Genomic DNA, 27,358 nt, shown 5'->3' with positions numbered 1-27,358 from the left:
GCAGGGACTCGGTGGCCCTGGTGGTTACAGGCCCCTGGGCAGGGACTCTGTGGTCCCCACTGGTCACGGGGCCCTGGGAAGGGATTCCATGGCCCCCACTGGTCATGGGTCCCTGGGCAGGGACTCTGTGGCCCTGCTGAACGGTCACAAGGGATGAACCTGTTGATTCCCACCTGTTGATGTCCCTTCTCTTAAACAACTCCCGAAACCTCTGATCCACATCCTCCTGCCAACCTGGGGCCTTATCGAAAGTTTCCCAAAGGCTCTCTGCCTCCTCCTCTTCTACATCAGAATCATCTTCAAGATTTTCAGTTGATAAGTTGAAAACAATTTTCCTTTTTTAAACCCCTGAGGACCTTGTTGAATTATATTATTTTTCAAGTGTTTTGATATTACATTTTTCATCATTATGTAATATTTAGAAGGCTACTGTTGGTAGGACCCTGAAGGAATATAAAGATTGCTGAAGCTGGACATGAGGAAGGTGGGAAGGGGCATTTTATACTAAGATTCAAAACCCAGGGGTGACGGGGAAGAGGATAGGACTGCTCAAAGGTACAGGAGGGAGTTTAAATTTGGTGTTTGAGGATGTTGCCCACCCTCTCTAAGAGCAAACATAGATGTAGGAGCAGAATTGGGTCATTCAGCCATCGAGATCTGATGTATTTTTCTTCTCAACCCCACCACCTTTGATGTCCCTTACTTTTCAAAGTGGGTGTCCCATACACAAAGCATTCCAGGCGCCCACCTTGACTAGTGAGCATCATGAAAGGCTGTGGTGGGGGCTGGTGCAATCAGGACATCTACAAACCTCTGAGGTAGCTGTGGATGTAAGAAAAATGGAGGGTTATGAGCTGTGGTTGTGGAGGGCTAGATTTTCATAGGTCAGCACACACTGTGGGCCAAAGGGCCCACATTGTCCTGCACTTGTATATTAAAACTCCTCCCTCTTACCTGAAATCGTCTTGCTGTCCCAGAGCAAAAAATATTCTATCCACCCTCTCTGTCATGTGATATACTTTCAACTGTTCTTGAAATGACGTGTCCCCGTCAGACTCCAATCCAGTCTATAACAACCTCCGCAATAACTAGCAACTTCCTCTTGAATTTTCTTTGCATTCCCCAAGTGCCATCCGACCAGTGTTTTGTAAAGTTGCAAAACATACCAAATTTTATTTATTCTGTGTCCTGATCAATGAAGGAAAATTTGCCAAATGCTTTCTTCACCATCTTGCCACTGTCAGGATCCCCAGTTGTCCTGCTGTTTATTGATACAGGCAAACCCCACTTTACACAATGAATTCATTCCAATTTTTACTCGCTTGAGACAAATTCGTGTGAAGCAATGAATAGAATCAATGGGAATAATTACAATGAATCCCTGTCCTTTCAGACCGTCCATCAGACTAATAAAAATGTTTTAAAAACAACTTTTAGCTGCATATAATGCCAAAACTGTTAAAATATCTTAATTATTTTTATTAACCTTTCATTTATTTCATAATTACATCTTAACTAAACTATTTCTTAGAAAAATATTTGTTGAAAGTTGCACAGATATTGATTTTTTGTAAAATATATACATATATACAATTTCCTATAGCTGCCGATCACTTTTTTATAAATGGCTGTGGCCTTCCTTGCTTTGTTCCATGTTAGGATCAACATTTCGATTTTAAAAATCCCTGGCGGCTTCAACAAGATCAAATCCTTTTTGAAAAATTTCTGGAATTTTGCAGCAGGACGGGCAGCTTCCCCTGTCATTCTTAAGTAGTGTGATCCTGTTTGATGTTTAAAGTGGTCAAACCAACCTAATCTTGCAGCAGAAGTTTTGTATCCCCTTGAAATTTATTTTCTTTCAGCATTGAAAAGATATTTAAATCTTTGGTTTGAATTTTTTTTGTCCAAAATGGTTTTTGGTTTTGGTTACAATTTTCAATCCAAAGATGAGGTCACAGTTCCGTTTCAATCATTAATGGACTTCTGTTTCGAGCTGTATTTTCACTCATATAACGCGCACACGCATATAATGCACAGGTGTAGTATTCCAAGTTCTGACTGGCAATAGCAATTTATATTTAAATAGGACATGAGGCAAAGCCACAGTTAATCTCCTGCAATTAACACCGATCAACTTCCCCCAGAGGTGTCAATCCGCCATTATGTCGATGGCATCCTGCTGCAATGCATTAACGAGCTTTGGAGAGGAATCAATTAAATAGACTGAAGACAGATTTCTGAGTTGAGCAGGATTTTAATTCTAATGTTGTCTCAAATCCGAAGCCCTTAATATGTTCATCTCCTCCCTCAGGGACGGGTCTGGGCAATTAACATTGATAAGGTACAGTTCCCCAGTCAGAATGTCCTGTTTATAGGAATTCCATGGCATTGAGTACAAAGAGATATTCCCAAGATCAAAATTTCCCACGGCCACTATAAATTGCGCATTCTTTCACTGCCACTATTACGTTCTCATTCTTGCTATAATATTCCCACACTCACTATAAATTTCTGACGCCTCTTTCCCACGGCTGTTATTAATTGTGCGCGTTCTTCCAACGTGTCAAAATATTCTCACATAGGGCATGCATATAATGCGTGGGTGAACTGGTTTGTAAAATATGCATATAATGCATGTGTAATATGTGTAAAGATATGGTCATTTGCAAGCTTAGAGAAACTGATGCAACTTTACCTGGTTCTTTATATTTTCTTAAAGTTGTATGTTCCGTTGACGCATTGTAGCCCAGATCCTGTCTGAATTTTCACACTGCTGGCACGGTCTTCATGCTGTTTAATAACTTTGTTTTTCTTCTAAAGTAATTCCTTTTCCTTTCCTCTTAATATCACTGTCAGATTATTTTTCCACATTTTCTTTTATTCATGTCTAATAGAGGGCAAACGAGCCTGATGGTCATTTGCACATTTTATTTAGGGCCGTTCACACTGTCTACATGTAATTTGAGTTCTTCAGAAAGATCTCGCAGTAACTGAATAATTAAATGCATAAAACAGGAAATGGTCGCATTTTCCAAATTGCAGTAACTGAATTTTGCGTTGATTGAAGTAGTGGAGAGCGGGGCCGGCCTGGATCTCCTACCTCTCTTTGATTTCCCAGAATGCACTTGTGAGGACTGAATTCCATCTTCTAATATTTTGCCCAACTTTCCACAGGATCTATATCCTGGTGTAGCTTCGCTGTCCACAACACGACCAACTCTCGCTTCATGACCAATCGTATATTCCCAGCCAAATTATTGACATCGATCGCAAAGTTCCCAACAATGGCCTCTGAACAATCTGCTACAGCCAAGGCAAGTTTATTGTGATCTGACTGCACAGGTACAACCCAACAAAACAGTGATCTCCGGTCCTCGGTGAAAAACACACAGACACACAACCATAGCACACATACTGACAAACAATACATATGCAGGATAAATATTCATATATACAAATAAATAAACAAGCAAATAGTTTGGTGAATATGAAAGTCCCGGAGGGTTCGTGTGAGCACTTTCTTTGTCGTTCACCATTCTCACTGCCCATGGGAAGAAGCTGTTCCTCAGCCTGGTCGGGCTGGCTCTGATATCCCTTCCTGATGGGAGCAGCTGAAAGATGCTGTGTGCAGAGTTGAAGGGGTCCTCGATGATTTTGTGCGCCCTCTTCAGTCCAATGTCGATAGTGGGGAGAGAGACCTCAATGATCCTCTCTGCCACTCCTATGGTCCTGTGGATTGACCTCCAATCTATTTCTCTGCAGCAACTGTACCCACACTGTGATACAGCTGCCAGGACGCTCTCAATGGAGCTCCTGTAGAAGGTTGACATGATGGTGGCCGGTAGCCTTGCCCACTTCAGTCTTCTTAGGAAGTGTGGTGCTTTCTTGACAAGTGAGGAGATATTGAGTGTCCACAATAGGTCACTAGTTAAATGAACTCTGAGGAACTTGGTGCTCTTCCCTCTCCACGACAGTTGTTGATGTGGAGTGGAGGGTGGTCGACCCTGGTCCTTCTGATGTCCACGATCACCTCCTTCATCCTGTCCACGTGGAAACTCAGGCTGTGACTCTCGCACCATTTCACGAGATTTTCCCACCTCTTCTCTGCAGGGCGACTCATCGTTGTTGCTGATGTGACCGACGACTTGTGTCAATAGACAATAGACAATAGGAGCTGGAGTAGGCCATTTGGCCCGTCGGGCCAGCACCGCCATTTTAGATCATGGCTGATCTTACCATCAGTACCCCTTTCCAGCCTTATCCCCATAACCCTTAACTCCGTTACCCACAAGAGTCTTATCTAACTCTCTTTTGAACATAGTCAGCGAATCCGCCTCTACCACCCTCTGTGGCAGAGCATTCCACAGATTCACACTTCTCTGGGTAAAAAAATGCTTTCTCATCTCCGTCCTAAGGGCCTACCCTGTATTCTTAAACTATGCCCTCTAGTCCTCGTCTCCCCCATCACTGGGAACAAGTAATCCGACTTCACCCTGTCTATCCCCCTGATGATTTTGTATACCTCTATCATGTCCCCCCTCATCCTTCTAAACTCCATCGGATACAAGTCCAGTTTTTCTAGCCTTTCAGCATATGTCAACCCCGCCATCCCTGGAACTAACCTTGTAAATCTGCGCTGCACACCCTCTATAGCTAGTATGTCCTTCCTCAAAATTGGAGACCAGAACTGGACGCAATACTCCAGGTGGGGTCTCACCAGGGCCCTGTACAACTGCAGAAGGGCGTCTCTGTTCCTATACTCCAATCCCCTCTTTATGAAAGCCAACATGCCATTTGCCCATTTCACAGCTTTCTGAACCTGCATGCTAGCCTTCAGTGACCGGTGAACAAGTACGTGCAGTCGTGGGTCAGTGACATGATCAAGACCGGGCTGAGCACATGTTTTCAAATGCCTCACTGAGTCAATGTCAACAGCTCCCATTCTGCCTTCATCAAATTTTTTTCCCTCCTCCGAAATGTTACCAACTTAGGGTCTTCTCCAGTAATGTCCCCTGTACTGGCCTGAAGTTACCTGCTGGAGTTACTGAGATTGATCAGAAAATATCACTGTGCTGGGCCAGGTTGGTTCTCAGCTAATGATGTCCTGGTTGATGGTGGGCGGGGGAGGAGGGGTGTGAAAGCAGCAGATCATTATAGCCAGGCCATCATGTCCTTTGCAAGTTGTCTGGAGCACAAAATTGTGTGTGAATGGAAGGTTGGGGATGGGGGGAAGAGACTCTGGAGTTTGAGGTTTGATGGTACTGTGCGTCTGTCTCTGGTGGGAATCCGAGATCTCATGGCACTGTTTCAGTGGCTGGAGGAGTTCTCTGTGTTCTGCACCCAGCTGCGTGACCTGGAGACCACTGTCTCTGCTGTCACAGCGACCTGCACCCGTGGCTAAACTACCCGCTACATGTGCTGTAAATTGTTTTTGGGAAAGCTGCCGTTATAAAGGTGAGTTCCTTCTTTCTTCCATCATCCTGTCGAGACCATAGCTTGGCATTGCTTATTCATATAGACGCAGTATTTGCTGAAGGCCTGCGCCGATCTATTCTGTCCTCCACAAGGTATTACCAATAACCTCTTATTGATTACACTGCACAACAGTTTTTTTTCAAAAGATTTGCTTCCTGAAAAATAATTGGGGATCACGATAGAGAACTTCAAGCTGAACATAGAGATAATTTCTTATTTGCTGCATCACGTAGGAAGTTGGAGAAACATTAAATTAACTTTTATTGAATTTAGCCTGTTTAATCCCATCGTGACGCTGACATGTTGCCTTAGTTCAACCGACCAAAAAATATTTTGCTGCTTATTTTCATTTGTACTCAGCATCTGATGCCTCTCATGTCAATGTCCAACAACAGTCGGCAGCATTGATGGATTCCAGTTACCCTGATCCCGCTTTTCCATGGTAAATGTAACAGAATGTATTGCAGCTGTTGCGACATTGATGAGACATTTCCTGCTGTATTGAATCTTCCTGAAGACAACTATTGTTAACTACACTCATTATGCTATTGCCTGAAGAACATGTGCCTCAACATTAATGTCAATGTAATGAACAGCATCTATATGCGTGAGCTGCTTTTATAGCTTGTCTGCATCTATCCTGATTAAGCATGTTCAGGCCTTACACAACATTTGTATAGCTCCTGCACTGAGTGCATGCCAGGCATCCCTGGACTAACCAAAACAGCTTGCTTTGTGGGCAATGTACTAGTAGACGTAAAATATAATAGCAAATCACAAAAATAGGTTATATTTAAACAATTGTACGTGAAAAGAACATTTTTGTGATCAGCAGCCCAAGATCCAGAAAATACACCCAAAAGTGTTCAGAAAGCAAAATCTTTGTTGTCCAGTGTTGGAACCTCACCCAGTATAAATCATCTTCCATAGAACAGTTATCTTCTCTTCCCAAAATCAACCAGTAAATTGACTGAAGCATCTTTGTGCTAAATCCATTGATGTTCTTTTTGTAACCGAGGCTTTCTCGAGGGATAGAGCACAGATCTGAAGTGTCATTGTTTCGCTGAGTGGTTGGATGGACCTTGGGAACAAGGCCTGTTTATGGAAGCATTGAGATGCTATGGTTGCTGTGGAAAGAGGGAAGGTATTGGAATTTTGAATTAAAAACACAAATCTGGGTTAGACTGCCAAACCAAAGCCACCTGTAAACACCTGCTATTCCATCTGGCCTCCCACCCATCAGATTCTAACAGCCCACTCCCTCTCTTCTCCATCCCTCTCTTTCCTCCAGCCCCATCCATCTCCATTCACAGAACCTTCCCCCTCTCCCTCTGACATTGCTGTTCCCTCCCTCCCTTATCCACCTCTTACCTCCTGCCTGTGGGACCGTGCTCCTCCCCCCCCCCCACCACCATTTTGTTTGCCCACATTTTGCTCGCACCTTGATCATACCAGGAATCGGAGCTGAGGTGCGAGAGGGTGTTGGGGGCTTCCTGATCATGTCAGAGTCGGGTATCTGGAGCTAGTGTTGCTCATTGTTTGGAATGAAGGTTGTGTGGCTGGAGAGGCTGTGGGAGCACTGGAGGTGAAGCCGTGTCTGTCTCCGATGGACTCTTTCGCTTCTCTTTCTCTACTGTAAGGGGCACTGGACAGTTTCTGCTGAAAGCGAATCTTTACCTGCTTTACGGAATGTCGTATCACATTTTCTGTTTGATTTCCTGACAATGAAATAATCTTGAATATGTCAGCTTCCTTGAACATAGAGACTCCAAGGACTAATCTTGAATGTGCCAGCTTCCTTGAACATGGAGACTCCAGGGACTAATCTTGAATGTGCCAGCTTCCTTGAACATGGAGACTTCAGAGACTAATCTTGAATGAGCCAGCTTCCTTGAACATGGAGACTTCAGGGACTAATCTTGAATGTGCCAGCTTCCTTGAACATGGAGACTTCAGAGACTAATCTTGAATGTGCCAGCTTCCTTGAACATGGAGACTCCAGGGACTAATCTTGAATGAGCCAGCTTCCTTGAACATGGAGACTCCAGGGACTAATCTTGAATGTGCCAGCTTCCTTGAACATGGAGACTTCAGGAACTAATCTTGAATGTGCCAGCTTCCTTGAACATGGAGACTTCAGAGACTAATCTTGAATGAGCCAGCTTCCTTGAACATGGAGACTCCAGGGACTAATCTTGAATGAGCCAGCTTCCTTGAACATGGAGACTCCAGGGACTAATCTTGAATGTGCCAGCTTCCTTGAACATGGAGACTCCAGGGACTAATCTTGAATGTGCCAGCTTCCTTGAACAGGGAGACTCCAGGGACTAATCTTGAATGTGCCAGCTTCCTTGAACAGGGAGACTTCAGGGACTAATCTTGAATGTGCCAGCTTCCTTGAACATGGAGACTTCAGAGACTAATCTTGAATGAGCCAGCTTCCTTGAACATGGAGACTCCAGGGACTAATCTTGAATGAGCCAGCTTCCTTGAACATGGAGACTCCAGGGACTAATCTTGAATGTGCCAGCTTCCTTGAACATGGAGACTCCAGGGACTAATCTTGAATGTGCCAGCTTCCTTGAACATGGAGACTCCAGGGACTAATCTTGAATGTGCCAGCTTCCTTGAACAGGGAGACTCCAGGGACTAATCTTGAATGTGCCAGCTTCCTTGAACAGGGAGACTTCAGGGACTAATCTTGAATGTGCCAGCTTCCTTGAACATGGAGACTTCAGGGACTAATCTTGAATGTGCCAGCTTCCTTGAACATGGAGACTTCAGGGACTAATCTTGAATGTGCCAGCTTCCTTGAACATGGAGACTCCAGGGACTAATCTTGAATGTGCCAGCTTCCTTGAATGTGGAGACTCCAGGGACTAATCTTGAATGTGCCAGCTTCCTTGAACATGGAGACTTCAGGGACAAATCTTGAATGTGCCAGCTTCCTTGAACGTGGAGACTCCAGGGACTATCTGTGCCCTGTAATGTTGCAAAATTAGGTAGAAACTTTGTTGAGAATAAGGGTCCCTGGTGGAAAATCTCTGTCTGGGGAAGGTGATGCACCATCGATTACTCGAAAGACTGTTGTTGAGAAACCAATAGGCTTTTATTCACTTTAGGACAAAGGCACGTCTCTACTGCTCGACTGCCCTGCACTGAGGAGGGGGTTGTGGACAACCCCCTTTATACAGCTGCCTGTGGGGACGGGCCACAGGACAACTGGCCAATAGGTGTGCCTGTCCGGAAAATTACATACAACTATGGCTTACCCCTTGTTTATAAAGAGTGCAGCAGGGTGAAGTGGAACGTACAAAATTACAAATTCAAAAGTCACAAGTTCAGCCCATCGAGTGGTCTGGTCCTTCGCTAGTTGAAGCTGATGTGCATTGGCGAGGTCCTGGGTGGTCTCGGGCATCTGTAGGTACCCATCACTGTTGTGCTGGTGGGGAGGAGCCGATGATGCCGGTGTATCCTCCCTCGGGGCAGAGGCAGGGAACCGGGATCAGGTGCATCGTGTGTGTTCAATGAAGAGAGGGTATGGGGTGATCAGCAGTGGACTCCAGGGCCCCTGAGGGAGCCAAGTCCCTGACAGAGATGACGTCTTCATGTCCACCAGGGTATGCTATGTAGGTGTATTGGGGGTTGCCATGAAGGAGTGGGCCTTTCAACCATCACATGCTTCCGGAGCAGGACCAGCCCTGGGGATGTCAGCCATGCCGGTAGTGTGGACCCTTTCACCGATCTCCTGGGAAAGGGAAACACGCGTCATGCAGGGTGGCATTTGTGGCCGTACATAGCAGGGACCTGATAGAGTGGAGTGCTTCCGGAAGGACTTGCTGCCAGCGGGAGACTGGGAGGCCTAAAGACTGAAAGGGTAGGAGGACTGCCTTCCAAACCATAGCATTCTCTCTCTCTCTCTCTCTCTCTCTCTCTCTCTCTCTCTCTCTCTCTCTCTCTCTCACTTGCCCATTACCCCTGGGACCTGCTTGTGGCAATGCCACTAGCCACAGATACTGGCACAGCTCATCATTCACAAAGGAAGGCCCCTGGTCACTATGGGGTAGCCAAACAGAGTGAAGAGGCTACGCAGGGCCTTGATGACTGTGGCAGCAGCCATGTCTGAGCAAATGGAAAACAGGAGTATTCATCTATGATGTTAAGGAAATACACACTGCGGTCAGTGGAGGGCAGGGGTTCTTTAAAATTGACACAGAGTCACTGAAAAGGGCAGGTGGCTTTACTTAATTGTGCCAAGTCTGGCCGGTAGAAGTGTGGCTTGCACTCAGTGCAGTCTGGCAGTTTTTTGTCATGGACCTGATCTTGTCAATAGAGTATGGCAGGTTGCATGCTCTGACAAAATTTTTTTAAATCTGGTAACTCCGGGGTGACAGAGATCGTTGTGGGGGGTTTTCAGCCAGTTAATCTGTGCGCTGGCCCAGGTCCCGCAGGACAGGGCGTCTGGTTGGCTCATTAAGTTTCCCCAACCAGTACAAGATATCATAATTGTAGGTGGACAATTCAATCCTCCACCTCAGTATTTTGTCAGTTTTGATTTTACCCCGCTGCTGGTTGTTAACACGAACACAATTGCACATTGATCAGTCAGCAGGGTGAATCTTTTACCGGCCAGGTCATAGCACCAGTGCCTCACTGCCTTGACAGTGGGTTGGGCTTCTTTCTTAGCCGAGGAATGTCGAATCTCAAGGCCCTGCAGGATATGTGAAAAAAATGTGATGGGCCTGCCTGCCTGGTTAAAGGTGGCTGCCAGGGTGAAGTCTGACAAATCACTTTCCACCTGAAATGGGGTGGATTCATTCCCAGCATGCCTTGTGGCCTTAATGATATCTGCCTTAATGTGACTGAAGGCTGCACGAGCCTCCTCCACCAGGGGGAAGGATGTGGATTTGATGAGGGGCCAGGCTTTGTCCGCCTAATTGGGAACCCATTGAGCATGAGAGGAAAAGAACCCAAGGTGCCTCTTCAGGGCCTTGAGGCTGTGTGGGAGGGGAAGCTCCAGGAGCCAATAATTCCATTCTCCACCACACAGTCCAGGGTGGCCAGACGGGTTATGTGGATCACACAATTGGCCTTATATGCAAGGTTAAGGAACTTGACTGTTTCAAGAAATTTCTCGACTGGCATCATGGTTGTAGCTGCAGTTGGTGATGCTATCGAGGAACGGGAAAGTGGCCCACAATGCGTACCACCTGGTCCATCTCCCGCTGGAAGACCAAGACGCTGTTTGTGACTCCGAAGGGAACCTGCAGAAAGTGGTAGAGGCAGCCATCCACCTTGAACGCCATATACTGGGCAGGGTAAAGAGCTGGGGGTATGCTGACTTCAGGCCAGTGGTCAAAAAGACCCAATACTGGGGAATTTGGTTGACTGTTGGCGATGCATGGGAGGGGGTACACATGCATCTAATTGTGCGTATCTGTTAATGGTCTGACTGTAGTCGATGACCATCCTGTTCTTTTCCCCTTTCTGTACTACCAATACCTGCGCTCTCCAAGGGCTGGTGCCAGCTTCAATAATCCTCTGCCCAGATGAAGGCCCTGTCCCGGCACTGTATCGCCTACTTTTAGTGATGACGGGTTTGCAGTTCAACCTGATCCCCATGGCATAGGTGTCCCGGATCAGATCCTCTGTCTACTCCACAGTGGACACGGCCTTGCATTCAGTCCTGCAGGGCTTAAAGGTATTCGGCATTGGACTCACCGGGTCATTGTTTGAGGGTCACTAGCAGATGTCTGGCGTGGACAACACTGATCTTACTGTCTTTTGTGTATGTCCGTGGCTTCGGGGTACGATGTAGCGTCCCTGATCATGGAATACACCACCATGCCAACTCGGGAGGGCAGCACTTGTAGCTTATCGCCCTCTGATCGCACAATGGTAGAGGAAACCTGCGGGAAGGCCTCAAAACATCGCAGCCAGAGCTCAGAGTTGGTGGAGGGCCAATGTCCAGTTTCTCTGACTTCAGGATCTGCTCCATTGTCGGAAAAAACTTTAAGTGAATAAAACTGATACCCATCAATTACTCAAAAGATTGTAGTTGAGAATCCAATAGGCTTTTATTTACTTAAGAACAACAGCATTTCCATACTGTTCGACTGTCCTGCACTGAGGAGGGGGCAGTGGGACATGCACCTTTATAAAGGAGCTTGTGGGGAGGGGCTACAGGTACAACTGGCCAATAGGTGGGCCTGGCCAGACCATTCTACACCCATAGAAAGTCCTGACCACTGGCAGGAGGATATGGCTTTGATCACGTGGAACCTTCAAGGACTGTGAGAAGGAACTGATTGAAACACAACAGTTTATCGAATGTGCTGTCGTATAAGATGACCCCAGAATTTCCACCTGAAATGTATAAGACATTTATACTTGTACCCACTGTATAAAACACTTACTGCTGACCAGTGGGTTATAAACACACCATGCTGGAGAAGGACCGGTAAAGATACAGAACTAACGTTTCGGGCTTGAGCCCTTCATCAAAGTATGAGAAAATGTCGGCAGGCGTCCGAACAAAGAGTGGGGGGGGATGGGGGATAGCAAAGGCAGGAGATGGTAGGTGGAGAAATGAGGGAGGGGACCACAGCCATGAGGGGGAGGGGGATAGCTGGGTGAGTTGAGGAACTGGAAAGACAGGGAAAAGGGAGGGGAAAGAAAAGACGAGCAGGTTTGGTGGAAAGCAGTAAAGACGATGTTCTCGCCATCTGGCTGGAGGGGGGCCCAGACAGAGATTAAAGTGTTGTTCCTCCAATCTGCGGGTGGTCTGGGTGAGATCATAGATGTGAGCATGGGAGTGTGGCCCGGAATTGAAATGGTTGGCCACTGGGTGGTTGCGAATGAAGAGGATATGCTGAGCAAAGCGATCTCCCAGTCTGCGACCAGTCTCTCCAATGTAGAGAGGGCCACAGAGGGAGCACCAGATACAGTAAATAAGTTCCCCGGATGTAAAGTGAAGTGTTGCAAGGGCTCAAGCCCAAAACATCGGTTCTATACCTTTATCTTTGCTACGTAAAGGCCACTGTTTGACCTGCTGAGTTTCTCCAGTGTTGTGCGTTTTTACTTCAACTGTGGTGTCTGCAGAATTTTGTGATTTACCACTGACTGGTGGCTTGATGCTGCTGGGCTCATTTAATGTACTAATTCATAATATTTTAAACACAATTCACCCAATAAAGGTTGAAATTTTATTAGTATATTTTAAAGTGACCCACTGTTGACTTCTTTAACAGGCCGTTTAAAGCCTGTACAGAGCCGATGGCCATGGGACTGGGCAGCGCTGAGACTTTGCTGTTCATGTTTGGATTTTATTCGTGACGTACAAGATGGCCCCTGGTTTTGGGGTGACATTCTTAAGATTCAAATACTGTCTTGTATGCTGATGTACAGTTCACAGAGTAATCTGGGGGCATCAGTGGGAGTACGGAAATCCCTTACCTGCCTGTCGTAGAGCAGTGGGTTTCTCAGCTATTTCTTGTATCAGTCATAGACGTGTAATCATAGTTTTATGCACAGAAAAATCCCCTTTGGCTCATCAAAGTAATGCTGTCTATTGTTTCCAGCTCTACCAATCTTATTGGCCAGTGCATTTCTGACTGCAACCTCCCCTCTTTGCATGAGTCCCTTCTAAATCTCTTGCCCCTTTCCCAAAACCAGGTCCCTCTGCCGAGAGGCTCTGGAAACGTCTCTGGCCTCTCCCCTTGAGGAAGACTAGCCCGTTTGTGTGCTGGAGTATCCTGAGCCTGGAGTGGTGCTTCCTGCCGGGGCAGGGCGCTGCTGCCCCTCACCTGAGGGAGAGTTGCAGATGTGTGAATGAGCAGCTGATGCTGCAGCCCCGTCAGGCTGCGGTGAAGTTACACCAGCTGGAGCTGGCACTGCCTCATGCGCTGAGCCTGCCTTGTGTGCAGCACTCGGGGATTTACACACTCAGCAACTCCCACTGACGTGCTGGGGATATGACGTCTCTGGGCGCTGAAGAGTGATTAACTTGCTCTGGTTTCCACAGAGGCCTCTCACATCTTCAATTGCACCAGGAGGTGGTGCAAGTCAATTGGGTGTAATTGGGCGGCACGGGCACATGGGCCAAAAGGGCCTGTTACTGTGGTGTATGTTGAAATTTTAAAAAAATAAATTAAACATCTGCAGCTATTTGCAGGGACTCAAGGAAGGTAGAAAGCCATTCATCCCTTGAACAGATCAGCTTGTAACCCAGTACCAACCAGCAAAACTCTCTGCCTTGAAAGCTCCAAACTTTTGGGCAAGAACTTTACATTTCTTCATTCTCTGTGAATAAATGCCTCTGCATTTTCCCACATTAAGCCATGGCTCAATAGCTAAGCTAATGTTCTCTACCAGAGGAAATAGTTTTCTTGCATCGACCTTACCAAATCCTTTCAACCTGATGAGATCATCCCTTGATCTGCTACAGATATGGGATGTGTGTGTGTGTGTGTGTGTGTGTGTGTGTGTGTGTGTGTGTGTGTGTGTGTGTGTGTGTGTGTGTGTGTGTGTGTGTGTCTCCTCTAACTCTTTCCAATAAGGGGGTTGGTTTGCTTGGGACCGGGGCCACAGGAGGCTGACTGGATTTAAACCAGCAAGACGTGGGCCAGCTCCGTGCACGAAGCATTCTCCTGGCATCATCGGGCCCGTCGATGATGAAAATGTTCATTGGTGGTATTAGGGCTGAAACTAGACTGTGGGCTGTAAACAGTGGAAAACTGACAGGTGCAGGTCCAGGTGAGAGGGGAGAGGTGTGAAAGGGACCCTGTTTTCACACAGAGTATGGTGGGTACGTGATTGGAGCCCCCATGCTGAGGCAGGGACAGTAGGGACATACTTTAATCAAGGGCTCAAGCCCAAAACATCGGTTCTATACCTTTATCTTTGCTACGTAAAGGTGACTGTTTGACCTGCTGAGTTTCTCCAGCATTTGAGTTTTACTTCAAAGACTTTTGTGTTTTACTGCAGGGACAATTGTAACAGTTAAAAGGCACCCAATCAGGTCCATGGATAGGAAATGTTTAGAGCAACCTTTTTTCCCCACTCATTTACCACCTAAAGTAATGCCTTACTAACACGGAGCATCTACGGCCTCCCATGTCCTTGGTGCTCTGGTTAGTAAGGAATTATTGATGCTGCTGAGTTAGAGGGACATGGCTGACCCCAGGCATGTGGAATTAGCTCAGGTTGGTGAGCGCGGGCATGTTGGCCTGAAGGGCCTTTTCACTGCTGTAAAACCCGATGGTGGTATGGGTGCTTGTCCCCAGCTGGGGGTAACACGTATCACCTTCAATGCAACAATCTTGCCATGAGACTGGAATTGATTTTAACCCAGGATCCAGCAGTAAACCAGGATTAGATTTTAGTCTTCTGCACTGCGGCTGCTTTCAATAAACTAGATTTGGGGGAATGTGATGAGGGAATGGGTTCATTTTCTGCGATTACCTCAGGGCAGTACTTTGCAAGCCAGCAGTCACTGTGTTAATCCAGAGATCGGGTTCAGTGCTCATTTCTGGTCTTCTCCCTATGTGCTCCAGGGATCTCCACATCCCAGAGATCTGTGGATTGGTGGGTTATGCGGCCTGATGCAGGCCAAGGGGTAGATTCTGGGGAGAATAAACAGCGTAACGGTTAGCACAACGCTGTTACAGCACCAGTGTCTAGGGTTCAAATACCGCGCTGTCTATAAGGAGTTTGTGCATTCTCCCTGTGTCTGCGTAGGTTTCCCAGGGGGCTCCAGTTTCCTCCCACCTTTCAAAATGTACCGGGTATTTAGGTCAATTGGGTGTAATTGGGCAGCATGGACTCATGGGCTGAAAGGGCCTGTCACCCTGCTGTATGTCTAGATTTAATTAAAAATTATATGGGAGGGACACAGATGAGTGTAACTGGCTACTCGATAATTGGAGCATCCATGGTGGCCTGTCTGATGATGACAAACTGGAAATCAAGGAACTGCATTTGTGTCTGCAATGTTCCCAAGGGGTAAATGTGGACTCTGGACCCTGGCAGGAACTCCAATGGTCTCATCTCCACACCCACCATGTCTAGCATCTCATGTGGTAGTCAGCATCACACATAGGGACTCTCCTGCGGAGAGGGGTTTGAGATCATGGCTGTTGGGACCTTCATCGTCCCTGAGCTCTGATCATTACGGTGTGCCTGAGTCGGAGGAGAGATGCCTCAGAATCAGAATCTACTGATTCATTTCAACATTTCAAAATTAAAAATTAGTGGAAAAAACAATAAGAGAAAGTGAGGCAGTGTCTGTGGTTCATTGTCCATTCGGGAATCTGACGGCAAAGGGAAAGAAGCTGTTCTTGTGCCGCTGAGTGCTCGTCTTCAGGCTCCTGGACCTCCTTCCCGATGGTAGCAGAGTGAAGAGGGCTTGGTCTGGGTGGTGACGGAGGGATAGGACCTTTATAGAGGCTGCTTTCTTAAGACACTGCCTCGTGTAGATGTCCTCGATGGAGTGAAGATGGTGCCTGTGTTGTCGCAGGCCAAGTCAACGACCCTCTGGAGTTTATTCTTGTCCTGAGAGTTGGTGCCTCCATACCAGGCAGTGACGCAACCAGCCAGATTCCATCACTCAGTGGCCAAACCGCCCACCAATGCCCGTGTTTTTGAGGTGTAGGAGGAAACCCATGTGGACTCAGGACATGCACACTCCACACCGACAACATCTGAGCTCTGGATTGACCCTGGGCCACAGCAGGCGCTCCACCCCTTGTGGGAACATGCTGTGCACATTATCGGCTGTTGTGGGCAAAGTTTCAGAAGCATTTCATTGATCACCACAGAATTGTTTTTGAAGGCTGGAGGGTGCAGAAAGGTGCCACCGTTGTGCGAGTCCAGCCTTGATTTGTTTTCTTTTAATCATTCTTGTTCCCATTGGGTGAAATGCTCCTTGAGTAATGAGGCTGTATAATTTGGAAGAAACGGAGCTGACTTTGATCCATTGGGACTTGGTTTCTACTGGATTGATCTGATTGCTAGTGTCGTGTGCACCGTCTTTTAATTACTGAGTACTTCTAATGAGTTTTCAGGATTAATCAAGAGCAAATCCCTCCAGAAATGATTCCCTGTGAAAGCCCTAGCGATATGTACAAAGTCTGCAGCAGAATTGGAGGCTAATAAAACGTATCACTTCCAACCATCTGGAGGGCAAGGTGAGGTTGATGGAGACTGGCTTTGTTTGAGTTTTATGGACCTGATTAGAATTTTGAGACCTGTTTGCCGTGATCAATGATCTGCTTCCTGATGTTTTCTCTTGCATGAGGGAGAAGTGTTTCCAAAAGTCATCAATATCCAAACTGGAAACTCTCAGGGATCGATGTAGCCTGCATGGAGAGAGTGTCAAACCGTGTCAGTACCCTGGTGGGTGCAGCACTAGCCCAGAGCCTACTCTTTGTCATGCCCAGAGTACAACATTTAACAGTGGAGTGAGTAACTCTGACACAGGCTGTGCTACTGGCAGAGGCTGGATCCAGGCCGACAACCTTCCATGAACAGGGAGGGCTGGGGGCACAGCCGACGGTCTCCCCTGTACAGAAAGGGCCAGGGGAGCGGCCAGCGGCCTCCACCATAACCTTGTCACACGTTGATATTTCCTGAGGGTGAGTACTTTTGTAAATGCAAATTTCCACAGGGGAGGGAGTATTGGAGAATGGGAAATGTGGTCCCCTTTTTTAAAAACTATAATAGTGAGAATCGTACGAATTCTAGACCGGTGAGTCTTATGTCAGTGGGGTGCAAAATATTGGAGAGGATTTTTAAAGACATGGCATTTTCCTTCACATTCTCTCCAATTTTGACTCTTCCTGATTCCTTTCTCGAGGTTTTTCTTGTATTTTTTATAATCCTCGACTCCGTCATTTGGTCCACATTGCCGAAACCTGTTGTATATCTCTCTTCTTCCGAACCAGATCGTCAATTTCTCTCGAAAACCTAGGTTCTCTGTACCTGCTAACCTTGCCTTTAAATCCTGACAGGAACGTACAGACTCTGTACTCTCAACATTTCCCCTTTGAAGGTCCTCCACTTACCTCGCACATCCTTGCCCGCAAACAACATCCCAATCTACACATTCTGGATCCTTTCTCATTTCTTCAAAATTGGACTTTCTCCAACTTCGAATCTCAACCCGAGGCCCAGACTTATCCTTCTCCGTAATTAACTTGAAACTAATAATATTACGGGCAACTAAAGCGGCATCGTCTGCAAAGAGTAGTTCACGGACGAGTTGCTCTTGTGTCACAGTTCGGCGGTCAGCAACCTCCTTTGAAGAAGACCGCAGAGCCCACCTCACTGACAAAAGACAAAGGAGGAAAAACCCAACACCCAACCCCAACCAACCAATTTTCCCTTGCAACCGCTGCAACCATGTCTGCCTGTCCCGCATCGGACTTGTCAGCCACAAACGAGCCTGCAGCTGACGTGGACATTACCCATCCAAAAATCTTCGTCCGTGAAGCCAAACCATAGAAGAAGAATAATATTATGATCACTGGACCCAAATATAATCCCCGACATGTACTTCTGTCACCTGACCTGTCTCGTTCTCCAATAGGAGATCCAGTATTGCACTCTCTCTCATTAGTACCTTGATATATTGACTTAGAAAACTTTCCTGAACTCATTTGACAAACTCCAAGCCACCCAGCCCTTTGACAGTCTGGGAGTCCCACTCAATACGTGAAAAGTTCAAATCTACGCACCTGTGCAGGTCCTATGACATTCTGTAATAACTGGATGCTGTTCCTGGAGGTATTGGGTGGAGAAGGTGAGGTCATGGCGCCTCTCCCTCACCATTGGATGTACTGGGAACCCTCATCACTGCCATCACCTCAAAGATGGATGTTGAAATGATGGTTTTCGTTGCAACGCCCATGTCCTGTAAAAGAATAAGAAGTAAATTAAGTAAAACCCTCCCCTTTGCTGCAAACATTCACTTGAGTTTGTGTCCTGCCCACAGATTGTGTTACTGGGAGTACTGGAGTGAAGATTTCCAGATGGACCTCGTGGTTTGTGGAGATTCCCCTGCTCTGAAAATATTCCGCTGATTGAGACTTGGACTCGTGCCCAGTGCGGCTCCCAACAACCTCTGCAGGAATCAACGAACCAATCCAGTGCAGCTTGGAAAATTGGGGAGACTAACAGGTAGGAAGTGGATGGAAATTTGACCTGAACTGTCTGACATGCTTGGGTGGATCAGAGTAAAGAGGCTCTGATTGAGTTTCTCTTGTGGCTCTGTGGTGTGACCCTGGCCCAGAGCCCATTGCCTTTGGATCTTGTTGGAGCAGTTTCTGAAGTTGCTCTATCATTTGGTCTGTGTGGATTTTGGCACGTGAGGGATGAAGATGGAATATTTCCCGAATGTTCGATGTTGCAGGGTGAATGTGTTCTGCTCTGTGAGCACTGTGGACCTCGACACTGACACTGGGAAGCTCTTATGTTATAGGTTTTGATTTACACTGTGTGCCTGGGTACCATCTTTGAGAATCTTCTGTGTTATAGGCTTTGATCTACACTGTATGCCTGGGCGCTGTCATTGGGAAACTTGTGTATTTATAGGCTTTGATCTACACTGTATGCCTGGACACTGTCGTTGGGAAACTTGTGTATTTATAGGCTTTGATCTGCAGTGTGTTCCTGGACACTGGCATTGGGAATAAAAGTGGAAGGTATTGCTTTTTGCTGGAACCTGTGGGTTATCTCTGAGGGTGTCCATACTTGTGTTGAAGTCACCCTGTATGGAAAGTCAATTCATTCTGTGATGTCCAGGACAATGTTTCCCTTTTCACTGGCGGGTCTGTGCCCACAGCCTTCACCTAGACAGGGACAGGTGGGGATGACGCAGCTTTTGCCCAGAGTGGAGTTGGCCATTGTTGGAGCAGGTCTGAGTGTGGCGCAGCATTCCTTCCTCTAGAGCCTGAGATTGTAGCATCTGACCTTTCATCTGCAAGGGGGAGGCTCGAGTTGGGCTTCATCAGTCAGAGTGGAGAGAGAGAGAGAGAGATAGAGAGAACTGTGAGAGGGAGATGGAGACTACTATTCAGGGACAAAACCTTGCTCAGACCCAGCCAGGCCAAAGAGAAATGACAGCAACTACAAATAACTTGATTCACTGTAGTCACGCCAGGAGCTGGAACCCAATACTGAGGAACTCAGCTGGGCAGGAGTATCCGTGGGAAGAAACGGACAGTCTCAATGAGGGGTCCTGAGCTGAAACATTGACAGTTGCGCCGACGAGTGCCCGCTGCCCTGCTGAGGTCCTTCAGCAGCTCGGCATTTGTCAGAGAGGGAGTTGATTTTGCACTGGGTGCGGACGTAGATATTTCTCCAATTGATAAGTCTCTACTTCCTCTCCCACTGACTGGCTTTTAACAGTTGATAGTTCGAATTTTACACCCGAGGAGCGTTTTATAATCTGTTGTCTCCTGGATGTGTTCTACTGTGTGGCATTTTTATAGCTTTAACATTCCTCTAAAGAACACAGCCTGCACTTGTGAAAGCTGATTTGAAGTACGGAAAATTAGCCAGGTCCTATCCTTGGTTGTGTTTATTTTCACCATTCCTATTTTAATGGAGCCAATGTTATGCCCCTTAGTGACACCCAAGAGAGTGTGTGTTGTCTTCATTAACCTCTCTCTCCCACGCTCCCTCAGTTGGTTCCATGCAGCACATTGGTGTTGCATCACAAAGTTCCACTGGGACGGGGAACGCAGATGTTGGCGTCTGCACCAAGCCCGCAGTGGAAGAGGAGCGACAGCAGGCCTGCTTGCCTCAGAAGCTCAGTGTGAACGGTCTCTGCAGGGCCTGCGCCTCCCTTCCATTCTCATGCTTGGTCATCCCCGAGATGTAACGGCTCCTCTGCTTCCCCAACCCACCTCACTGACCTAGAGGTTGGTCACCTGCCCTAAACCTCTCCCAGGGTCTGCGAGGTGCCTGGGACAGGCTGCCGACCCTTGTTCATGAATGTCTCCTGCTGCTATTCATTTATTACAGGCATTAAGAAATCCATATGAAAACCAAATTGCAAGAGGCTGTTTGACCGTGCTCCGTTAATCAATGAGATTGGAGTTGATTCAGCTCACTACCTGCAGCTGCTGTGAATGGTGGGGCAGACGTCAACTCCTGCTCCTCATGTCTATTCGTTGGGTAGGGAACCCTTGCATCCTTGCTCAAAATGATTCAACCATATTGTAAAATACTGTGGTCCCAGCACTGTTCCCTCCAACTCCCCAATGGTTACAGGCTGGCATTCTGAACTTGGCCCCCTTGTTCCAACTAATCCTCGTTAATGAACCAGTCCACTATCCACACCACCTCCATTGCCAATTGTGGTGACCTTCTGTGAGGCCCTTGCTGGAGCCTTTGGAAAATACTTGTCCCCTCTAACACTCCTTGCTGATAGCATTGGACAACAATATTTTTCAAAAGGTTTTCTTCATGTAAGAAAATTGAGGATTATGGACGACAACTTCAAGTTGAACACAAAGATAATTTCAGATTTACTGTATCACGTAGAAAGTTGGAGAAACGTTAAATTAACTTTTATTGAATTTAGCGTGTTTAATCGGATCGTGACGCCGACGCGTTGCGTAAGTTCAACCGATCTAAAAATGTTTTGCTGCTGGTTTTCGTTTCTACTCAGCATCTGATGCCCCTCATGTCAGTGTCCAACGATAGTCGTTCAGCATTGATGGATTCCAGTTGCCCTGATACCACTTTTCCCTGGTTGCAATGTCCTGGTGAAACCTTTCACCATGTTCGGTGGCCACTCCTATTTGTCCCTGAGAAGGGGCTAGTGAGCTGAAGTGCATCTAGTGAAGGAGCCCCTGGATTGATGGGGAGGGAGTTGCAAAATTTAGATCCATTGACGACATCCAAGTCAGGATAGTTTGTCTCTCTTTCCCATCCCTTCTCCCCTCCTCCCTGGACCAGGTTGTCATGCAGAAGCTGATCTCCCCATAACGCGGCCTGGTTCTCAGCCAGGCCGGTGTGAACGGGGATCACTGCAGATACAAGCGAGCAGCAGCTCTTGCCCAGAAGCCGAGCTGGGGACAGGAGATGCTGCCTCCCCAGCAGCAAGTGCCTGTGTGCCTGGAACTGGAGAGGTTGTGGCACAAGTCTCTGGCCAGTGTGGTTTCAGCTTCATCATCAGACAGGGAGCAGACTAAGTGTACATCGGCCAGATTCGACCATTCCACCCAGGGGCTGTTTCATGGGGCTGAGAAACCTTCTGCTCACTGACAAAAAAAATGAAATGAAATCTGATTTTAAGAGGAGATGGATGCAATCTTTTGGGCAGGGATTGATTTATTTAAAGGAAACTATTTTAAAATTGAGTATTTCCAGGAAGGAACCCTCAGCTCACTGGGGAATGGGCTCTTCCCCCAAACCCAGACTGGGGAATGGGCTCTCCCCAAACCCATTCTGGTTCAGGTAGGATTTCTGTTGAATACCTGTGGGTGCAGTGGTGGTGAGAGAGGGGCAGTGGTGAGGGAGCTCCCCACTGTGGGAGGGGTGGTACTGAGGGAGCTCCTCACTGTGGGAAAGGCAGTACTGAAGAAGCTCCCCACTGTGGGAGGGGCAGTACAGAGGAAGCTCCCCACTGTGGGAGGGGCAGTACCAAGGAAGCTCCCCACTGTGGGAGGGGCAGTACCAAGGGAGCTTCCCATTGTGGGAGGGGCAGTACTGAGGGAGCTCCCCACTGTGGGAGGGGCAGTACAGAGGAAGCTCCCCACTGTGGGAGGGGCAGTACCAAGGAAGCTCCCCACTGTGGGAGGGGCAGTACCGAGGGAGCTCCCCACTGTGGGAGGGGCAGTAATGAGGGAGCTCCCCACTGTGGGAGGGGCAGTACTGAGGGAGTCCCGCACTGTGGGGGGTGGTGGAGAGGAGATGCTGCACGCTGGAAGGGGCCACATCCACTTCCAAACTGTCAAACCCACCCCACACCCTCCTCCTAACCTACTCCAGAGGAAGGTGGCCCTGTGTGTTGGTGGAGGTGGGTGGGCCGATGTTGACAGAGCGCAGGACCCTCCGTGGTGGTGGGGGGGGGGAGGGGAGGATGCTATTATGCCTCTGACCTCTCCTGCCTTCACTGCAGAGAGAGACAGCACAACCAATGCAATGCCTGTGTTGGGGCTGTCTGTGGGTGTAGAGGGGGGACAGCTTTTCCCGGCCAGCCCACTGCCTGCAACTAGTCAGTGTGTTGGTGAGGTCTGGGGCCCCCCCTTCACTCACCTGAAGGGGCCTGCTCCTCAAACTCGAGCTGCACTTCAATACTTCGCTCCTGATCTACAGCCGCCCTGTGCAGAGGGGGAGGGGCTTGGGTGTTTGGAAGATCTCCTTTGGGGTTGCTGTTGGACCTGGCCAAGCTGGCTATTCATGGGTCGAGATTGTGGGGCAAGCTCTTTTGGGGTTATGTCTGTGCCCGTGTGGTGTTGGAGCATGATGTCGGAGGCGATTATGGGCGAGTTCCGGGAACGGTGGGATCCCCCGGGGAATAATTGCATCATAGACAGTAACAATGGAATTTTAATTTGAGAATATAAAGTGTATGTAACAGGGGGGCGGTGGTGATTTATCGCAAATTGTTCTGTGTTAATGTAAATTGTTTGTTAGATGTAGTTCTCTCTGTTGCTGGTGTTTTGACATGTTGGTATTGCAATAAATATTGTGTTTCTTAAAAAAAATGAAGGTTGGGGACTGGGCTCTGCTGTGTCAGGGCCCCTGGAGAGGGGACACGTGGCTGGTGTTGATGTTCACAGATCCAAAATAATATGGAAACCCTCACGAAACACTGAAGGTGATACAGAGACCCACCTGGGCACGCAGCGTCTGTGGCAGGGACAGAGTTCATGGTTTCCATCTGTGAGATTTGATGGAAGGTCATTTATAAGAAATGGTAAATCTCCTTCTTTCTCCACAGCTGCTTCCTAACCTGGGAATTTCTGACACTTGCCCTGTTTTGTGTTGTGTAATTGAGTTGAGTACGAGGGCTTGACATTGCCAGTTGCACATCAAATGCTCCGGTGATTTGGAAAATGTGTTGGCGCCCTGAATGGAGAATATGCAGAGTGTGCTGTTGGGGATGAACCAAGGTTCATCCTGACCTTCATTGAAAGGGAGGTCACGTCCAGAAACGTGGGGCTGAAAGCTGGGAGAGCCACAACCTATTCTTCTCTCCAAAAGGGCGTGAGGGAAATGATTTGGCTGGGTAGCGAAAGCTCTGTGGCCAGTGTGTTTGATTGTGGGTCACCAGTTGGGCCAGATGTACTCATTTTAATGAAGGTGTAACTATCAGCCTTAGTCATCACACAGCGTAGGTAGATCACGACACCTCCCCCCAAATCACGCAAATACTCCGTCTGCTTTCTCCATTTTCCTGCACAATTTATGGAGTCCATTCGATTGGTTCAGAAGTTGTAATAAATGTGTTGCATTGCAGAGATTCACATATCGTACCTAGTGTTCATGCGGACAACCAATCTCACACTTCAGGAAGCCCCAGTGCGGATTCTCGTTCCATCACACAGAGGTTTTTCCTGCTTGTCCCAATCTTTATTTTTGCACTCGGCAAGATGTTTTGAATTGATCCGTTGTACTTTGCCTTTATTTTAAACTTTTCCGGAGAGGGCTGGAGTTCCCCAACCGGGCCACGACTCCATCACGTGACTCCCCCCTTCCTTTACCTTTATTGGGATTGCTTTAATGTGATTGGTTGTTCAGCAACGATGACATCACTGTTGCTAGACAGCAGGGATTCAGAAGTTTTCATCGGGAGAAGGAAATGTTCGGCCAAGGGATTGTTGAGTTCTCGTAGCGCCTTTTCTGTGAACCCAGTGACCTGTCAGCAGTGAGGGGGCAGCAGATTTCCAATCCCCCTCCCCTCCACAGAGCTACTCTGGCTGGTTCCAGGGACTCAGTTCCCTGTCAACCAGTCGCTCTTCAGTGCCGACCAGTGAGCTGGTCCACCCAGCCGGACAGCTGCTGGCAGAGGAAAGTGCACCCGTGGGCACTGTCCTGCATGGAGATTTACCCAGGCCCCCTGGCTCCTAGGCTTCAAAACTCCAGTACAATTACATACCCCAACGTCTCCCATCTCAGTGAACTCAGCACTGGTTTCCCGAGGAATTGCATACAAGAGCAGGGATGTCATGTTGAGGCTCTATATGGGCACTAGTGAGACCTTGCATATTGTACAGAGTGTATAGTTTTAGGTGCCTAATTTGAGGGAAGATGTTCAGAATTATATCAAGAATGAAAGGGTTAACATATGAAGAACAATTGTACTTGTTGGAGGGACCTCATTGAGGCATTTTGATTGCTGAAAGGCCTGGACAGAGTAGATGTGACAGGGTTTTTTCCCATGGTTGGGGAGTCTAGGACGCGGTATAACTTCAGGACAAAAGGGCATCCATTTAAAACAGTGATGCAGAAAAATTTCTTCAGTCAGAGGGTTGCGAGTCTGTGGAACTTGTTGCTCCTGTATCTTGTGATCCTATAATAACATAACATAACAATTACAGCACGGAAACAGGCCATTAGGCCCTTCTAGTCCGCACCGAACCAAACACCCCTTTCTAGTCCCACCTCCCTGCACAATGCCCATAACCCTCCATCTTCTTCTCATCCATAGACCTGTCCAACCTTTTCTTAAATAATACAATTGACTCCGCCGCCACTATTTCTCCCGGAAGCTCATTCCACACGGCTACCACTCTCTGAGTAAAGAAGTTCCCCCTCATGTTACCTCTAAACCTCTGCCCCTTAATTCTTAACTCATGTCCTCTTGTTTTAATCTTTCCTCCTCTTAACGGAAATAGTCTATCCACATCCACTCTGTCTATCCCTTTCATAATCTTAAATACTTCTATCAAATCCCCTCTCAACCTTCTACGCTCCAAAGAATAAAGACCTAATCTGTCCAATCTCTCCCTATACTCTAGATGCTTAAACCCAGGTAACATTCTGGTAAACCTTCTCTGCACTCTCTCCACTCTGTTTATATCCTTCCTATAATTAGGCGACCAGAACTGCACACAGAACTCCAAATTAGGCCGCACCAACGTCTTATACAGTCTCAACATCACCTCCCAACTCCTATATTCCATGCAATGATTGATAAAGGCCAGCATACTAAAAGCCTTCTTCACCACCCTATTCACGTGAGTTTCTACCTTCAGGGAACGATGTACCGTTACTCCTAAATCTTTCTGCTCTTCTGTATTCCTCAATGCTCTCCCATTTACCACGTATGTCCTATTCTGATTCTTCTTACCAAAATGAAGCACCTCACACTTATCAGCATTAAATTCCATCTGCCATTTTTCAGCCCACTTTTCTAAGCAGACCAAATCCCTCTGCAATCCTGTTGATTGTTGGTTGTGGAATAATCTGCTTCAGACTGTAACTACATTTCCCTAATCCAGTCCACTCACCTGCCTTCGTGCCAATGTTTCTTGTGCTCCCTGTTTCTTCCCACCCTCTGGTGTTTATCAAATTCCATTCGGAAGGCTCCTTCCAGGCCTCATGTCCCACATTGCAGTAACTGGGTGGGTAATGGATGTTTCCCTTGCTCCTTCCCTGGCAGGTTCCCTCTGCTTCCTGACCCTGATTTTCTGTCTGGGCCTCTCCAGGCAGATGGCAGTAACATCGACTTCTCTGGTTTCTGCTAACCTGCTCTCTTCTTTCCCTTCCCTCCTTCCCTCTTTTCAGTTCTCCTCCCTCCCTTCCCCAGCCATCCCTCCTCCCCTTGATCGCTGCTGTCCCCTTCCTCTCTTCTCCACCTAGCACCTTTGTGACCACCCCTTCCCCCCCCTTTACTCTTTCATTCAGATGCCTGCCTACATTTTCCCACACCTTGATGAAGGGCTCAAGCCCGAAATGTTGGTTCTGTATCTTTATCTTTGCTACGTGAAGGTCACTGTTTGACCTGCTGAGTTTCTCCAGTTCTGAGTGTTTTTTTACTTCAACTGCGGTGTCTACAGATTTTTGTGTTTTACTTCCTGCCACAGAAAACTCCTTCAAACACCTGGTTTATAACCTCTGATTGCTCCATCACCTTCCCTGCTTTCATGAGAGCAGTTTCCAGTTTCCAAAGCCCAGTTCTTGGGAGAATTCAAGTGAATCTCCTCTGGGTCTTCCCGAAAGCTTGTCGCTGAGGGATCCCTCAACAGATTTTGTTAAATTTTTAAAGGTAACAGGCCCTTTGGCCCACAAACCCTTGCTGCCCAATTCACCTACAACCCCGGTACGTTTTTGAATGATACTTGTCAGGATGTCACCGTACATTGAGTGGATTTGTTTTGTTTGTGTCGCTTGGATTTTTTTCACAAAAGTTTATTCGGAACAGCATGGCAAGACACTAAACATACGCAGAACTACATCCAAAACCATCATAATCATCATTGAAAGTCCGTGAGTGTTATCGCTGTCCAAGATGCATGCAATCCCCTGGGGGCTCACTGTTCCAGAACTCACTCACTGTCCCCTCGGACATCCCTCAGGCATGGATATAACCCTGAAAGAGGGGCAGGCAGTCAGCTCGCCTCACCCCCTCGACTGCCCCCCACCTCGACACGTGAACAGCCTTTTTCGCCAAAACCCCACAAGGAGATCCTTCAGACACCCAACACCACACCCCACCCCCGGCACCGGACGGCCGTAGATCAGGAGCGTGGGGGCTGAAGTGCGGCCAGAACATGAGGAGCAGCTCCTTCAGGGAGGTGAAGAGGGGCTGCAACCTTGCATGCTCCCCGTACATGTGATACACCGTCTCCTCCTGGGCGCGGAAGAGACAGGTGGCCAGGGTATCAGTGTATCCATTCGGGAAAGAGTGACACGTCACCATTCAGTG

General features: G+C 47.6%; 1 protein-coding gene across 2 annotated transcripts in view; it reads left to right on the top strand.

Annotated features, from left to right (window-relative positions):
• Positions 1 to 27,358, top strand: part of LOC138745403 (leucine-rich repeat and immunoglobulin-like domain-containing nogo receptor-interacting protein 1) — a 157,802-nt gene that overhangs the window by 32,870 nt on the left and 97,574 nt on the right. For both annotated transcript variants that reach the window (XM_069902400.1, XM_069902399.1), the window contains exon 2: positions 18,467 to 18,651. The gene's annotated coding sequence lies outside the window, so the exon portion shown is untranslated. The remainder of the gene's footprint in view (positions 1 to 18,466; positions 18,652 to 27,358) is intronic.

This window comes from Narcine bancroftii, chromosome 11 (genome assembly GCF_036971445.1).
Source record: "Narcine bancroftii isolate sNarBan1 chromosome 11, sNarBan1.hap1, whole genome shotgun sequence".
NCBI lineage: Eukaryota > Metazoa > Chordata > Chondrichthyes > Torpediniformes > Narcinidae > Narcine > Narcine bancroftii.
Note: the sequence above shows the minus strand (reverse complement) of the source record. Positions and strands in the feature narration are given on the sequence as shown.